Here is an 18,875-nt window from a genome sequence, read left to right on the forward strand (position 1 = left end):
TCATATTCTTAGTACTATATGTAGCCATGTACCAGTCATGGCTCCCAAAAGCTTGGGACACCTGGGTCTGATGCTGTGGAATGTGATCAGTAAATCCACTGACCATACTCTGGTGAGCAGTAGGATGTACTGGAGATTTTGGGAAATCCTGTGCACTGACTGCCATCTGATATAACTGGGTAGTGGTCTGAGGATGGAATGGACTAAATAAATACTATACTCCATAGTTGGCTAATTAAAACCTAGAGTTACAGAGTCATGCTGAGAAAGACCTTATAGGATCAAGTGACAACTTACTTCTCTGCATGTTGAAAAAAGTAGGGGAATGATCCTAGTGTGGGCAGCTATAGCTTTGGCATCATCATGAAATATATATCTAATCACCCATGCCATTGGTCACAAAAATAAATCAATCAATTCAAGGCAATGTACAATTAAATGTTCAAATGACATCATTTCTTTTACTGCTGTACTTTAAGGACCATGAGATATTTCCATCTTACTTGCACCTGAAACCTACATTATTGTTTTCCCCACTAGAAAGTGAGCTCTTTGAGAGGAGAGCTTACTTTTCTGTTTATATCCCCAGAACTTAACATAGTGGTTTGCAAATTATGTTTATTAAATGCTTCATTCATTCATTCATATGTAGCACAGAAAGATAATAGCATATTTAGGTAAATTTAAAACTGGCTGATGGCCAGGTGAAATGTCCAGATTAATCTAATACAAATGGCATTTAATAGAAATAAATATAAAATACTACTAATGAGCTGCAAAATTCAGTTGCACTAAGTCAAGACACACAATGTATAGATAGATAGTAGTTCATATACAAAAGGAGATCTTTGATTTTAAGTGAACTGCAAGCTCAATAGTATTCAATAGGACAGCATGGTCTACAAAAAGGGCTAATTTAAACATATACTGCATTGTATCATATTAATGACAGAAGGAAAGAGGTGATAGATAATTCTATTGTCCCTGCCCTAATTAGAACACACCCAGAATATTGTGTTTAGTTCTGGGAACTGCATTTTATGAAAATGACTGATAAACTGGATCATACCTGGATGGTAGCAACTTGAATGGTGAGGGATCTTGAGTTAATTTCATATAATGATTAAATGAAATAACTGCTAATTGTAGTTTAAATAAGTGAAAACAGGTGAGAGGATGGATGATGATAGCCTTGGAACATTTGCATGACTATCATGTGGGGAAGGATTAGTATGATGTAATTGAAAGAAATTTGGATTAGGATTTAGAAGAGCTGGTTTCAAATCCTGGCATTAGATTTTAATACATGAGTGACATAGGGTCTTAACCTCTTTGGGTCTCATTTTTGTCAATTTCAAAATGAAGAGATTAGATTAGATGAATTCAAAGTTCTTTTCATCACTGAATATATGCTTCCGTAATTCCATTCTTGTTCTGCTTGGTCTCAGAGCACAGACCTAGAAACAATAGGTATAAATTATGAATAAACAGCTTTAGGCTTAGTGTATTGAAAAGTGTCACCAAAATTAGAGATGTCCCTAAATGGAATGGATGAAATGGTCCCTTTTACTATATAGTTACAAGTTGATTTCCGAATGTTCTCTTCTTAGGAATGTTGTAGATGGTATTTCTGTACAAGGAATGGTTTGACTAGATGGTCCACCAGTTCCATTTGCATCTTGAGATTCTGAGTATACACTGCCATTTATCATCATTATCATTGATGCGAATACAATGGTGTCCTAAAGGTTAATATTAAGGGTTGCTTGTGAGACACTCCTGAGCATGAGAGCATCCTAAAGTCTCTTCCCTTATCTTTAAATTCCATAAAACTTCCCCCTAGTCTTGGACCATGGAATTCCTTTTCTTCCCCTATCCTGAGTCATAAAAGTTCCTGTCTCCCTCATCTTGTGTCATCCATCTTCCTCATTCTGTCCCTAAATCTCCAACCTCCATTAGAAACCCTAAAATTGCATCATCATCCTACAGGTTTAGCTTTCTGTGTATATAATTCTATTCCTTTTCCTATATCAATACCTTTTTTTAACTCCTTACTAAGTGTCAGGCCTGCATGCTTTGGGGGCAATAAAGCTCCCATTGGCTAAAGAGAAGGTCTAATTGAATTCTTTCAAAAATATGAACCAGGTCTCCCAACTCTGACATCATCATCATCATCATCATCATCATCATCATCATCATCATCATCCTCATAATAATCATCATATTTACAAGACACTTTAAGGTTTAAAAATCACTTCTCATATGTTATCACATTTAATTCTAATTGTTTCATTGGGTTATTCATGTTAAATATTTAAGATTGTTTTTTGAGTGAATGAGCTAATGAATGAACAAGGACATTGCTGTGCGGGTGATTTAAAGGAATTTGAGATTTTGTAAGAGCCTGAGAAGTTATCCAGTTCAACACATATATGCTTGAAAATCCCCTAAAGGGGAGAGCCAACCACCTCTTAAGGCAGTCTATTCTACTTTTATATAGTTCTAATTGTTAGAAAGTTTGCTTGTTTGTTTTTCCCCTGGCACAGAGATTACATTTGCCTCTTTTTAACTTATTGCTCATGGCTCTGCTGCCATGATGGAACAAGTGGAAAAAATATAATCCTGATTTCACATAATAGCATTTCAAATACTTGAAGACAGTGACCATTCCCAAGCCCAATTCCTAGTATTCTCTTATCCACGATAAACAGCCAGTGTTCCTTCAATCAATCCTTATATGATGTGAATTCAAGACCCATGATCATCCTAGATCCTACTTGTCCTCCTCTTCACTCTCTGGAGATCATCAAAGATCTTCAGAACCTATAGTAGCTGAATCTGAATATGTAGCTATCCTTTCCACATCGTGGGCATTACGGGTACCTCCCTGCCACCACTTAGTGATTTTGGAAAACTCTTGTAAAATTGCATCTGCTGTCTTTCACATTCTTTTCACAAAACTTAACTTTTTACTTATTTTAAACTTAAAAATAAATTATGTATAATTATAGTAATAAAAGATCAAATATGTTGATTTATATTATATATAATGCATTTCTGAGTTGCTAAACTTTTTCTGTGTCATCTGTTCATGTCTGTGGCTTCCTCGAAATTCCCATTTAATTACTTATGCTGACCTGTAATATATCAAAACTATAAAAGGAAAAGTCACAATGTGGAAGGGATAACTAATGCTTTGGATCAGGTCTGACAACCGGGCAGTTCAGTGGGACTATCAATTCCCTATTGCTGGAAACTAACCCTTTTCATCTGATGCTGCATTTGAAGATTGTCATGACAAAAACCATTTGTTTTCTATATAGAAATTTAAATTTTATGAGGTATTTTCTTCACTATACCCTTTTTTAGGTGCCAACTTCTAGAATTATTATTCTTATTTGATAGCTAAGTATTAGAGAGGTTAAGTAATTTGTCCAGGGTCACTCAGCTATGTATTGTTTTCATTATGCCAAGCTACATCTCATAACACAGGTACTATTATAATTTCTTATTATATGTATACTAATTTTAATGAACCTTTTTCTGATGCTATTTTAATTAATGAGGATTTGCAATAATGGTTTGCCTCATAAACATAATTCCCTAAGTTAAAACTGTTCTGTGGTTTCTAAAATTGTATCAAAATATTTATAGGGTCAGATTGCTTGCCATCTTGGGGAGGGAGGATGGAAGAAAGGAAGTGAGAAAAAAGCTTTGGAACTTATAATCTTATTAAAAATGTATGTTGAAAACTATCATTAAATGTAATTGGAAAAAATAAAATATATTAAAAAGCATTTATAGGATCATAAAGCTAATGGTAGAAAAGAATGCAAAGGTTTTCTAATTTAACCATCTCATTTTACAAACGATGCAGTCCAGACATATCAAATGACTTTCCAAAAGTCACACGGCATGAAAAATGACTGAGCCTGAGTTAAGTCTCAGATCGTGTGCCTCCAAGTTTGGCAGTCACTCTTTCAGCTGAATGTAACGCATCAATAGAATCAAAGTTACAGAAGGACTTCATCTTCTGTGTTTTCCACATGCTTCTCAAAAATATTCTGTCATCTGCAAAATATGCCCTAGCATGAAAAGAAATGGCCAGCTTTTTATATTCTTTATTTTTTTTAATGTTTGTGTTTTAGCTGTAATAAAAGGAATTAGACCTGATTTGTTTCACACCCATTTAAGTCTTCTTGGAATCAAAATCATTTTGATAGGAAAGACGTAATAAATTCAGATTAGTTATACATAATACAGGGCACTCATGTATTCAGTTGCTTTCATGTTCAATACAATTTTCAGGTCCTCTACACACAGACATTGGCAAGGTTCAAAGATTCCATAAGTTTGGGAGCTTGCTTTGCTAGTCAGAATCAAGGTTACTTGATTCCCTCCTTGGTATTTATTTGTGTCTCTAAAGAATAAGGCTCAACAGTTTAACCCAAATTCATTCATGCATTCATTATCAAAGTGGAATCCAACAAACATTAGTTTATCAGATGGAGGTAAAATAATTTATAGTCTAATAACTGAAGTATTAAATTAAGGACAGTGCTTTCAGAGTGAAGGAATCCAGGTTGCAAAGAAAATGAAAATTTTATATCCCCACCAAGTTTGCACCCATGTAAGGTTAAATGATGCATGCCAACATACAATAAATCTAAAAATAAATGAAAATTCCCTACTAATCAGGGAAGGGGGTGGGATTTGACTGAATCAAAGACTGAATAAAATTATGCTAACATTTTTTTCTTTAGAATTTTTTTTAATGTGCTTCAAATGTGATGAGTGCCTTTGGGTTGGGGAAAAATGATGACAAGTTGAAGTACCAAAGGTCTTAAGGACACCTCTGGGATTGTTACCTTAAGAATACGCAAGCACCCACTATTGGAGTAGAAAGAATGTTAAACCAAGGTGATTTGGTAGTTATGTAGGAGGTTAGATTTTAATTTGACAAGAAGAGGAGCGATAGACCAATGTCCAGATAGAAAAAGAAGTCCCTACAGGTATTTTGGAATTTGAGTTCTTCAATCAGACTAAGCTCAAATGGCTAGAATCTCTCCCTCATTTAAACAAACAAACAAGGAAACTGACAACCCCTGATACAGCTGAAACAGATTGAATATAAATGGTGCTCCTTGAAGTCTACAAAATGGTAATAGAGTTTTAACTTTCTCCCTTTTCCCTTCTACACACAAATGGCAAGATTTACTTTCCAATTTTTCTATTTCTTTAAGCTTTTTCCAATTCTTGATATATATTTTCTCACATAAAATTATGACTTGTAATAACTTCTCTGTTACCAATATTCATTATTAATTTCATACAGAAGGAATTCAATGGAGGGACCTAGTATATGACCTATAGTACAAATAACCAAAAAGGAAAGTGGTTTGAACCTCTTTCTAAAATAGCTAGGTTTTGTTTTGGATTTGTTTTTAAAATTCTAGTTTGGGAGGTTCTAAGCTGTAAATAGACAACTATGTGGTACAGTGACTAGAGCATTCAGTCTGAAGATAGCAAGACCTGAATACAAATCTGATCTCAGACACATATTAGATGCATGACCTTGGACAAGTCAGTTAAGCTCAGTTTGCCTCATTTTCTTCAACTGTAAAATGTAGATAATAAAAATACTTTTCTCACAGGGATGTTGTGAGGATCAAATGAGATAACATATGTAAAAAGTGTTTAGCATAATGCCTTACATATAGTAGGTATGAGAGAAATGTGTATTTCCTTCCCTCCCCAAAGAAGAGTGAGAAATATTGTAGTTTTCATTTTTAATCAATAACTATTGAAAATGTTCCCAAAGCAGAATTTCAGATACATGTGGGACTTCCACTCCTAAGGATAAAGCCATGAGTCATATACCCAAGGTGGTCTGGTGAGGGACATGACCACAAGTGATTCATGTTGACCATCCCCCTGTACTGTTTTCTTTTGAGTGTGCCCAGTGGAATAAGAGCAGGAACTGAGTTTCTGCTCTCCCAGGAGGGAGGAGAAAAGTCTGTGAGTAAAGTTGGTCAAACATATATTTCTCTTAGTGTAAGTGTTGTCTGGGACAAGTGACTATAACCTTAAATTTCCAAATATGGAGGTTCAGGGAAGACAAAAAAATGCACCTCCCTTTATCACTTTGTCTTTCCATCAAAACCTCCAAACATTGTCATATAGGACCATCTATTTCTGTACTTACATGTTTCCATTTCTTTCTCTGCCTTGTACTACGTTCCTTGTCTTCATTTTATGTTATGAAGCCTTCTTTACTATTTTTTTTTAAAAACACTTCCCATTTTGTAACAATTTTCTATTTTGCTGTCAGGACCATTGAATTAATTAGCCACATAATAAATCCAGGAATTCACTTTTAGCATTGTAAATATTTTTACTGGACATTCTTTAATTTTAGTTATATAAACTGCATTCAATAACCCAAAACTTTCCCCAGAAACAAAATTGATCCTCTTTAATCTGTGGTTTGAGTCAAGGACTACCACATTTTACAGAGAAGTGAAGTTGTGGGGAACCTGTGAGGCACTGGAAAGGTGCATAGTAGGTGTGAGAAAGCATCAGTTTATTGTCAGCAAAGACTTGTAGAGAAAGATTTTAATAAAGACTATCATCAGAAGGATACATGATCAGAAAGGGAAGTGCACCAGTCTTATTGTAAGAGCAAGGGGTAGGAGGCAGTCCACCTCTTTTCATTTCATCCAGCTGTACCACTCTGGGTTTTCTCTGACTTTAACATCACGCCCCAGGAAGGGGCATTGGGCAAACCTCACCAACCTTCAAGATCCTTCCTCCTTTACTTCCTTACCATCATCTGCCTCTCTGATTGTAGGATGGAGCCAAGAGCTCCAACACTTACATTTAAGGAGGGATCCCAGGTCAGAACATCTCATTTCTCACCTGACTATACTATTTTGGGATTTCTCTGACTTTTCCACCATGTCCCAGACAGCTCATTTTGGGGAAAATCTGCAATATCCTGCAATATCCCATCAACCTTGGTACTCTACCTCATTAATACTCTCCATTCCTCTGATTGGAGGGGAAGCCATGAACTTCCAAACCTCAATTTGAGGAGGAAGCTCAGCTTAGATAGGCATTTTCACATTTCTCATCTGGTTGTACTACTATAGGATTTATTTGATTTCATCAAACCATCATGTGAGTTCCCTACTATTTCCTCCTTTTCAGGTTAATTTTTGAATTGTCTTCCCTCATTAGTATGTATGTTCCTTTAGGATCATGATTGCCTTTCATTTTTTTCTCATTTGTATCCCTGGCACTTAGTACAGTGTCTGGCATATAGGAAGAACTCATAAATGTTTATGGACTATTGACTATTAACTTTCTTACTGTAACTGAAGGGTCAGATTGAGAAGAAGATGCTTGGAGTATTTAATGGAACTTATAAGGGTCTGGAGAGACATGGAGAAGAGTCCATGAGAAAATATCCCATCATATGAGAATCATGACTGGATTGTGCTCTGCATATCAAAAAGACCAATATGGATTATGTCAAAGATCCATCTAAATGTCACTGAAAATTACATGATTAGTTTGTGTTTTAGTATTCTGACAGTAGAGTTGTCAATATTCAAAATATTTCTTATGTAAGAATTAAGATATCCAATGACAGACCATAACACATGGAGTGACACTGTAAGCTGATTGTAAAATTTTCTCATTTTATTAGCAAGAACAAAACTGTGATTTTGCTTGAAAAATAAAAGGCCAAGATTAACTCTTATATATTTGTTTAGTAAATATGTTTTATAGAATATTGTAATGTGAATGGGAATTTGAAGGTCTTCTGTGTACATTAATAGTCCTGGGGGGGGGGGTTTTGAAGACCTCCCCTGCTTTGAAAGTAAACTCTGCCCCCTAATAGACTGAATGTAATCACTTTAAGCCTGTGATGTAGGGAATTTGCTGAAGGGTGGAGCAGAGCCCAAAGGAAGCTTCCCTGCTGTGAAAATAAACTCTGCTCCCTAATAGGCTGAATGTAGTCATATGGAGTCCGTAGTCAGAGGAGTTTTGCTGAAGGGAAGCAAAGTTCACAGGACTCTGGTAGTCAGAGACAGCCAGCCGTTGGGGGAGAGAGAACACTCAGCCAAGGAGTCAGATAAGCTCTTGAATAGATATTGATCTTGTATTGATTTGTGGGAAGGCTAAAGGATGGCATGACTCTCAGTATTATTATGGCTTCTGAATATCTTTGGTACCATGATGGAATCTCCTTACTGTTTTTGGGATTCGGTTTTCTGGTGTCTAAATAAATTCTTCAGTTCTATACTCTATCTGGAGAGTTTGGCATATTTTGCAATCGAAAGTCACGCAATACTTATAGTCACAGGCTTTATCATTATTGTAAACACTGTAAATATTGCATTGGTGCTACAACTATCTTCTCTGTGACTTAATTTACTTATCCATAAACTGAAAGAGTTGAATTATGCTATATCTAATGAGCCCATTGGAGATAAGTTCTCTTGAGTCTGCTTTGTTATGTCATTGTGAGTAACCAACATAATTCTCAGTTAAAGGAGTAATGATGACATTCTGAGGAAAAGTCATCATGGGCTACTGAGGAGGTAAAGAAAGAGATGGAACTGTTCACAGAAGTTCAAGCAGACAGACTAAAATGAGAAGGGAAGGGCAGTGAGAGTATCATGTGGCAAAATGTCACTTATAACCTAGTGCATAAAATAAAATTGCAAAAGAAATTGCAAGGACAGAGGTATGGATGTTTTAATATGCTAAGTCCAGAATTTTCCCCACCTTTCACCCTCACTAGCTAGGAATAAGGTGAGTATCAAGGATCAGCAGAAAATAGAGTTGAAGCAAGATAAGTCAGTGAAAAGCAGAATTAGGGCAGTGTAGAAAAATAAGTGGAAGGTAAAAGGAAAAAAAGAAAAAAGGGAAAAAGAAAAAAAAATAGGTACTATTGGTTTTCCAATTTTGCCCACTTTAAGGCTATTGGAAGAGATGATGATAAAAGAAAGAGAAAGTGTAAGAAAATCTCTGCTATTTTTGTGCGGAGAAAAAGTCAGTGGAGAGAGCACTCATTGGAGAAAAAAAGTTGTAAGGATGTATTTCATATTAATATTTTTTCATTATGTCAATTCACTTGATTGATTAAAAGTGTTCATTAAGTGTTTACTAGATGTCTGGCCCTGGGATAAGTCATGGTGATAAAAAATATAATAGCAAATGAAGTACCTCTCCTCCAGCAATGTGCATTCTAGCAGAAGACAAAACATCTAAGGACAGATATTTTTATTTTGAATGTTGGTAAAATGGAGTGTGGAGACAACACCTTTTCCAGTGGTAATGGCAGAATTGATTTGATGATGATTCCAAAATAGGAAAAGAAGGAGGTATGGAGCTGCTAGGATGGCTGAGAAGTGAAATACTTGGAGCTAGTCCTGGATGTAGTGAATGACTAAAGGAATCACCAATCAGCAATGTCCATCCCTGCCCCACCTACTCCTATTGTAAGAATTCCAGAATCTAGGTGAGTTCACTGAATAAAATGCTGGATCTCTCTTCAGGAAGAGAAGTTAAAATCTAACTCAAATACTATTAGTGTGAGCCTGGACAAGTAACTTCTTTCTGCCTCATTTTCTTCATCTATAAAATGGGGACAATAATAGCACCCTATCTCAGTATTGTCATGGTATTAAACAAGATAATATTTGTAAAATATTTTACAAACTTTAAAGGGCTCTATCAATGCTATTATTATATAAAGGTTAAATCTTCAAGGGCGTGGTTTGATTTCTGCATTCATGACAGTCACGTGGTAGCCCAGAGTCTCACTTTAATTCAAGAAATAGGTATTGCAGGTATTATTGTAATTCTTATTTTATAGATGAGAAAACTGAGGCTCAGGAAAAAGACTTTTCTTGGCCATGGACAAACAGCTGTTAAACATTAGAAATGGTATTTGAACCAACGTATTGTTCAGTCTGGATCCAGCACATTATTTGTGATGTCATTTTCTTTCTCAAAGGCAAAAGATTATATCTTCATAAAGAAAGAATCTTATGAAGGTGACTCCATTTAAATGGAATGAACCAAAGGAATGTATTTCCAATAATTTAAATTTTGAGAAGTAAGCAATGTGATATAAGCTTAAGATCAGTAGAGATAGTTCATTTGTTCTTGATTTTATATATATACAAGATTAAAAAAAAAGTGAGCAAGCAAGAAAAAAGTACAAGGTATCTTACTTACCTTAAATAATTACTAAGATCTACAGCTATAAGGAAACTTTTATCCAATCCAATCCAATAAACATTTATTAAGCACCTACTATATACCAAGCATTGTGCTAAGTGCTGTTACAATTAATAAAAAGTAAAACAGTCCCTGCCCTAAAAGAGATTAAAATTTTTAAAAAGGGGAGACAAAACACAAGAAGAAGAATGAAAGCAGGGTGGGGTTGGGGGAAGGTATACCTAGGAGTACCTACCATAGAGGCATCTTGTTCTGTAGAGTTCAAACCAAAAAGGTAGCAAATGCAAAGTAAAGTGAACCAAAAAGTCCAATTTCAGCCACCTATAAAGAAAGGCATTGGAATGGGTTTGATATTATTCTCTCCAATCCTCCAAACAGAAGGAAAAGGAGATTGAAGGAGGTGGAGTCAATCACGGCCTGACTTGACAGTGTAGTGATAAGTTTAGAAATGGTGAGCTTAATCTGGGAAGAGCATCTTGTTCCCAGGAGTTGAAACAAGACAGAGAAGCAGATCTAGGAATAGTTCAATCACCTCATTTTACAGGTGAGAAAACTTTGGTCCAGAAATATCAAATGACTTATCAAAAATCACAGAGGTAACAAGTTACAATATCAGAAATCAAACTCAAATTTGTAGAAAGTTATTTTTGTACCCATGCTTCAGGGCTTAATAATAATAATAATAATATTTACATTTATTTTATTAATTATATTGTTGAATTTTACTAATTACATTTTATTACTGTTGCTGTTGTTATCATTATATATTACTTACCATGTGCCAGGAACCATACTAAAAGCTTTATAAATGTTAACTCATTTGATTGGCACAACAACTTTGGGAGGTAGGTTCTTTTATTATCCTTATTTTATAGTTGATTAAGCTGAGGCAAACAGAAGTCAAGTAACTTAAATATAAGTAAAATCTCAATAAAAATCTGAGTCTGAATTTGAACTCAGATATTCTTGACTTTGGAGTTATTGTGAAAAAAGGACTTTGTCCCATTGAAGCATTGAATAGACATGAGCTAGTATTAATATCATCTCTTGTAGTATCAGTAGGCCAAATCTAATACCATGTTCATTCATGATTAATTGACTGTGGCTATTGGAAATACTTAGTGTGAACTATTTTTTTGTTCGTTTGTTATATTTTTTTTAATATAAGCAACTGTTGTGCTGTATTGAAGTGTGGTTAACCAAATTCCAGGTACTTTTAGGTACAGAGAATTAAAGTAGCTGAAGTGATACCATAAAGAGCAATGATAACCCCAAATCATAGAGTCCGTTAAGGTTTACAAAGCATTTTCCTTACAATTATCTTTTGAAATAGGTAGCAAAATTTTTATGATTCCCATTTTGCAGGTCAGGAAAATGAGACTTTGGAATGGAGGTCAAATGCCTTGCCCAGGTCCCATAACTAGTAACTATCAAAGCAAGCCTTGAACTAAGTTATTTGGACTCCAAATCCTCTGTTCTTTCTATTATTCTTCACTGTCATTCAGTATTGCTTAAAAAAATATTTCAGAGCCACAGGAAATCAGAGAAAAAGTGCTTGATATCTAGAGAACAAGGTCACAGCAGTGACCCCTGTTAAAAGACAGATATATGTAAAAATGGCACATCTATGCAAAATGGCTAAAAGCATGTGGTAATACAAAGGCATAAAACACAGCTTGACAAGTATGAAAGGCCCAAAATAAAAGAGGAAAAAATAACTGATCAGGTAATGTATGTCAAAGTGAATGAAGAGAAGTCTCCCAGGGCAATAAGAAAAGGACACCACATCAAGAACAGATGGAGGTTGGGGGTGGTAGATGGATGACTAATTGTGACTGGGGGCAAACAGAAAATTGATCAGACACAAGGATTCATAAGAGGTTAAACAAGAAAATAGGAGAAAGGTCTTTCTTGCAGAGGAAAGGCAATAGAACCTACTGGTATCACAAGAAATAACAGCGTCAGAGGTCCAGAGAAGAAAAAAATAGAGGGAGAATGTTCCAGACAAATTGATGGAGGAAAATTCCTAAGCAATGAGAGTGATATGGTCACTGCAGATGGAGACATAATCCCAGCAAATGAAGAAAGAAAGGAATAGGGAAATTGTGAACTGAGAAGAAGATATAGCGAAAGAGGAATCACTGATAAAATTGAGATCTGCAGAATTCATGAAACACTAAGTCAAGTCACATAAAGAAAGAAAACACATCTTATATTACTTATCACAAACAGCATAAAAAATACACCTTTCAAAATATAACTCATGGTTCTCTGTTGGAAGGAAAAACTCAATTTCCAAAAAATAAAGTTTGAGTTGAGCAAAACATACAAGAGTGAAGGTGAAAGAAATTTATTGCACACTAAGAACTTAGGTTTGAAGTTCTTCCCCTTTGTTGAGTAAAAATAAATGAACAAAAATACTATGTGCCAGGCACTGGACTAAGTGCTGGATGAGATAAAGAATCCATGTGAGGCACACTTTTTGTTTATAATTTATGCAAGCTCAGAAAACATGAAATCTGATTTGAAAGACACCACTGGGAGGTAAAGCTAAGACAACAGAACATAGAGAGCAACTCAGGTGAACTTTCCCAACTATTTCCTCCAAACAACTTTAAAATAACTGCTAAAGTCAAATTTTGAAATGACAGAGACAAGGAATTCTGGGTGAGACATCTTTCTAACATAAGACAGCTTAGTAGATAAATAGAAGAGACCTGAATCACCAGGATGGGAGCTAACCCACATTTGGGAGCAGCACCAGTGGCAGGCCTGGAAGGTGGTTGCAAAAGTGTCAGCACAGTGTTGGGAGCTCTCAGTCTAGAGATGGCAAGGTAATTGGACAACTTGTCAGAAAAAGATTACAGGGGATCCTTTGCTGGCACTGGGTGCAGCTAGTTTTGATTGGCAATTGTCAGTTCTAGGTCACAGTTCCAGGACAGAGAGGAATGATTGTGGTAGATCAGTCACAAAAGAGTAGGGGCAATGGGACAGTGCCTCTCCACTCCAGGTGAGTAGAGCATAAATTTAACCTAAAGTTCAAGTGAAGTAATTGGTTGGAGAAGTGGGTAAACGACAAGAACAACAAAATGAGGATAATTTGATCATAAAAAGTCACTATGTGGCAGTGAAAATCAAAATGTAAAATGAAAAGGGGACAACGATGTGCTAACAGCTACAAGCAAAATCTCAAAGAAAAAGGTTAATCAAGCCAAAACCCAAAACTAATTTCTGGAAGAGTTGAAAAAAGAGATAAAAGTGTTAGAAAAAAACCTAGGAAAGAAATGAGAGTGAGGTAAGAAAATTATAAACATAAAATTCCCAACTTTGTAAAAGAGTGAGAAATAAATAATGAAGCCAATAAAAACTTAAAAAAAATTGACTGAATGGCAAAAGAGGCACAAAAATTAATTGAAGAAAAGAGCTGCTTAAAAATTAGACCTGGGCAAGTGGAAGCAAATGATTCCATGAGACATCAAGAAAAAATAAAACAAAGTCAAAGGAATGAAAAACTAGACAAAAATGGGAAATATCTCAAAGAAAAAAGGGCTGATCAGGAAGATAGATTAAAGAGAAACAATTTTAAGAATTTTTGGACTGCCTGAAAACAATGTTCAGAAAAGGGCCTACACATCATATTATAAAAAAAAAAAAAAAATAAACCGCACCAATAACTTAGATAGAGAGAGTTAATTAGAAATTGAAATAATCCACTAATAACCTTCTGAAAGAGATCCCCAAATGAAAACTCCCAGAAATATAAGGATCAATTTCCAGAGCTTCCACATCAAGAAGAAAATATAGCACACAGCCAGAAAGAAAAAAAAAATCAAATATTATGGAGCCACAGTCAGGATCTCACAAGATTTAGTGACTTCCATGTTAAAGGACTGATTTCTTAAAATATCATATTCAAGAAGGCAAAGGAGCTAGGATTATACCAAAAAAAATGAACTACCCAGTAAAACTGCATATAGTGTCTTTGAGGAAAAAATTGATATTTAATGAAATAGGAGACTTCTTAGCATTCCTGATGAAAAGATCAGAGCTGACTAGAAAACTTGATATTCAAACATAAGACTCAAGAAAAGCATAAAAAGGTGAATAAAATATGAAAAAGCAATCATAATGGACTCAAAAAATTAAACTTTTTTTTGACAATCTGTAGCAGTGATGCAATATTCACAGCACTCACAGTCACTATAAATATACCAGTATAGTGCTCGTTCACAAAATATAACAAATTCTCCATATAGAAGACAGAAGCAAAACATTTATTCAGAAAACCAGAAAACTGAATCCCAAAGAGCACAGCATCAGCCTCCACACAAACCAACACAAGACCAATATTTACTCACAAGCCTGTCTGTCTCCCTCAAAAGCGTTCTCTCCTCCCAACCACCTACCTTTCTCTGACTCCCAGCTTCCTGTGGGCTCTGCTCCACCTTTCAGCAAACTCCTCCCACTACAGGCTCCATGTGATTATATTCAGCTTATTAGAGGGCAGAGTATATTTTCAAAACAGGGAAGGTCTTCAAATTGCATTAGGCTTATTAAGGGACAGAGAAGATCTTCAAATTCCCATTACCATTACGCATTCCTAAATGTGAAGATTTTACATGTAACTCCCAAGAAATTTATCATTATTAGGGAAATTGAAATAATATACAGAGATAGGAGGCATGAGTTTGAGTCAATTATGTTTGGATGATCTAAAAAAAATGAAGTGGTGAAGAAGAGAGATGCCCTGAAATAAGGGGCAATGGGGAACTAGAACAGGGAAAATTTCCTCACACAAAAGAGATATTCAAGTAAGAGGTTTTATAGTGGAGATAAAAAATAAACAGGTGGTAGGCAATTCTTTAACTTCACTCTCATTAGAATTGGTTCAGAGAGGAAACAATATATATACATATACACATCTATACATGCACACATCATATTAAAGAAGGCATATATGTGTATACATATATAATGTGTCTATGCATATATGTGTTTATACAAATACACACACTCCGTTGGGAATAGAAATCCATCTTACCAAAAATGGGAAAAGGATAAGAGAAAAGGAGGTGGGGGGGGAGATGAAATGGAGAATAGATTGAGGGAGACAGTGCTCAGAAACAAAACAGTCTTTTGAGAAGGGACAGGATTTAAAAAAAGAGAAGAACAAATAGAAGAAAATAGGATGGAGGGAAATACAAACTAAACATAACTGTGGATGTGTAAATGGGATAAGCTCACCCATAAAATGGAAGCAGATAGAATGGATTAGAAAGCAGAAATTCAATAATATGTTGTTGCAAGAGACATGCTTGAAACAGAGTTAAAATAGGGGCAGGAGCAGAATCTATTATTCTTCTGCTGAAGTAAAAAATAAAGAGGTAGGAATCATGATTTTAGTCAAAGTAAAAGCAAAAACAGACCTAATTAAAAGAGATAGGCATGGAAACCATATTTTGCTAAAAACGATCATAAAAAATAAAGTAATATTTTAAAAATAGCAAGTTTCTCTGATAAAGGCCTTATTTCTCAAACATATAGGGAACTGAGTCAAATTTATGAGAATGCAAGTCATTGACAAATGACTTGACAAATGACCAAAGAATGCAAATAGGCAGATTTTAAAAAAAGAATCAAAACTATCAATAGTAAAACAAAAAATGTATTATAAAGCAATATCTAGAGAAAGGTTTATGAAAGTAGCTTTGAGGTATGACTTGACACCTATTAAAAATGACAAAAACTGAAGGGGATGAGTGAAAATAGGTACACATATAAATTATAGGTGGACTTGTGAACTGTTCCAACCATTCTGGAGAACAATTTCGTACTAAGCTCAAAGGGCTATAATATTCTGCATACCTTTTTATCTATTAATACCATTGCTAGGTCTGTACTCCAGTTAAATCAAAGCAAAAGGTAAAGGGCCAATATGTATAAAAATATTTAAAGGAACTCTTTTAGTTGTGGCAAAGAATTGGAAATTGAGGTGATACTCATCAATTGGGGAATGACTGAACAAGTGGTATATGATTGTGATGGAATATAGTAGTGCCATAATAAATAATGGGGAGGTAGTGGTTAAAAAAACAAAGTAGGATCTATATGAACTGATGGAAAGTGAATAACAGCAATATTGTAATCATTGTAAACTGTGAAAGACTTTACTACTCTGATCAACATCATGATCCAAGATAAGTCCAAAAGACTCTTAATGAAAAAATTGCCATCCTCCTCTAGAGAGAGAAGTGATGAAATCTGACTGAAAATTGTAGTGTAATGTGACTTTCTTTAATTTGTTTTTGTGATATGACCAACGTGGAAATATTTTGCATGATTTCAGATGTATAATTCATGTATTTTTGCTTTCCTTCCCAGTGGGGAGGGGAAGTGTTGGGAGGGAGGGAGAGAATTTGAAATTTAAATTTTAAGAAGAAAAGAATTTGAAAAATATTTTTCAAAAAGACCACTATGGATGTTTGTTGAGAAGGAGAAAAAGAATATGCATATGAATGTATATGCCATTAAAAAGAAATGTGAAAAAGAAACACTAAATAGAGATATGATTATATTCCTGCATATTGCAGGGATGATGATGGTATTAGGGATGGATTTCAGCTTCATCTCAGGCATAGGTGATAATTAAATTATAACCTATGAAATCAAAGACTTAGGTTCAGTATAAAAACAATACTCTTTGACTTAAACATGCAAATATTTTGGAATTATTCCATTACCTTTTCATATACTGCTCAAAGACAGCACCTATATCTTTGTTTTTCATTTGTTTTATTTTTGTATCCTCAATATATGAAATTTTCCACACAAAGGAAGAACATAACATGCTTGATGAACTAAACTAAATTATAATGCTGAAGTAGGTCAGTAAAGTTGATGCAATCCATCTCTAATGAAAAAAAGCATCATAAAAGAAACTTTTATTTATCATCATATTATAGTAATAATCAGAATTAATTTTTCAGTCTTTGGGGAATTGAGTACAGGTAGATAGGAGCATCATAACAAGAACTAACATTGCTATAGCTTCTTAAAATTTACAAAACACATAATATTTGATCCTTGCAGAAACTCTAAAAGATAGGTTTTAGTGTCATCATCACTTTACAGAGTATGAAACTGAAGCTGAAAGAGGTAACATAACTAGACCAGAATCACTCTGCTAACAAAATGCTTGGAGAAGTTTTAAAATCCCGGTTTTCCATCTTCCAGGCTCAGTTCTATTTATTGTACCAGTTAGCTCACATTACAAAAGTGAAAAATAAAATCTGTTACAATAGAGGGAATTAAAATGAAGAAACTGAAAATACAGTAAGAAGAATGGTTAAAGGGAAATCTTCTCCCCTTTTCAAGATTCAAGAGTGATAAGACTACTAGCAGATTAAATGATTTAAATCATCTTTGTTCAGGTGCTACCTTGTCAATGAAACCATTCCTGATTCCCTTGATTAGAAGCAATCAAAAGCTTCTAATATTTGTCTTTTCCGGTTTGGTTTCTATTGTGAATATGGCAATTATTAGCAAACATAAACATTCACAAAGAAAGGGAAAGAGAACAGTATATATGACCATGAACTTTGGCTCTACATTTTTTATGGTATAGATAAAATTTTAAAAGGTAATAACAAAATTGTTCAATTTGCTTATGTCTCCTTCTGCCCTTTTAAAAACTTTTCCCCAGTGTTTAAAAAAAAGTTTGATACTTTTTTTTGCATATCTTGGCAATATCTTGTGCCTCTTCTAGGAACTTAAACCTTCTCTTTTTTATTATAATTAAGCCTCTACCTATCATCTCTTCAATTAGATTCTATGTTCCTTAGTGAAGGACTGAGCATATCTCAATTCTTCTTGTATTTCCTGTACCCAACACAGGGCTTTACATCAAGTACACACTCAATAAATGTTTGTAGAATTGAATTATGTATTAAGAAATCTTTCAGGGGAAGTAGTAAAGCCAAAGGCTTAAAAGATCAGCATAGATATTTGCAGCTACAAAATCATTTAGTGGAGTGCATTCAAAGAAAACACATAGGCGAAAAAAATGAAGTAAAAATGGGCAAATAAAAGAAGTCTATATAGAGAGACTCAGGGTGCCACTAGAAAGATGACAACCAAGAAGTAAGGCACAACTCACATATTTTTTTATAGTATGCCTAAAGAAGAGAATAAAGGGTTGGTGTTGTGCTAAAGACATGAAAACATTTAAATGACCCTAGTGAAAATGTAAACATAATCAAGGATTTATTTATGGAATAATTTTTAAATAAAGAAAAATTAAGGTCAGAAAATTAAGAAGCTTATGAATGGGGTCTAAGTACATCCAATCAAAGGAAAGAGAAATAAATCATTAAATGGCAGACTAAACAATTTAAGGAATGAGAAGTATCATGGAACTACTGTAGAGGACTAGTTCCTGCCTCTAAAGGTGTCACTTCTGAGCTTTACAAGGCTCATCAAGACTAACTGGCAATCCTATGGTCCAACGGTTTACCTCTTCCCCCTGCCTATTTTCTCTTACTTTCTATCTTTCTATTTTCCTCCCTCCCTCTCCCTTTCCTTTCCTTTCCTTTCCTTTCCTTTCCTTTCCTTTCCTTTCC

This window comes from Petaurus breviceps, unplaced genomic scaffold (assembly GCF_028583685.1).
Source record: "Petaurus breviceps papuanus isolate PSGF00001 unplaced genomic scaffold, PetGlider_PUasm1.0 38, whole genome shotgun sequence".
In the NCBI taxonomy this organism is placed as follows: domain Eukaryota; kingdom Metazoa; phylum Chordata; class Mammalia; order Diprotodontia; family Petauridae; genus Petaurus; species Petaurus breviceps.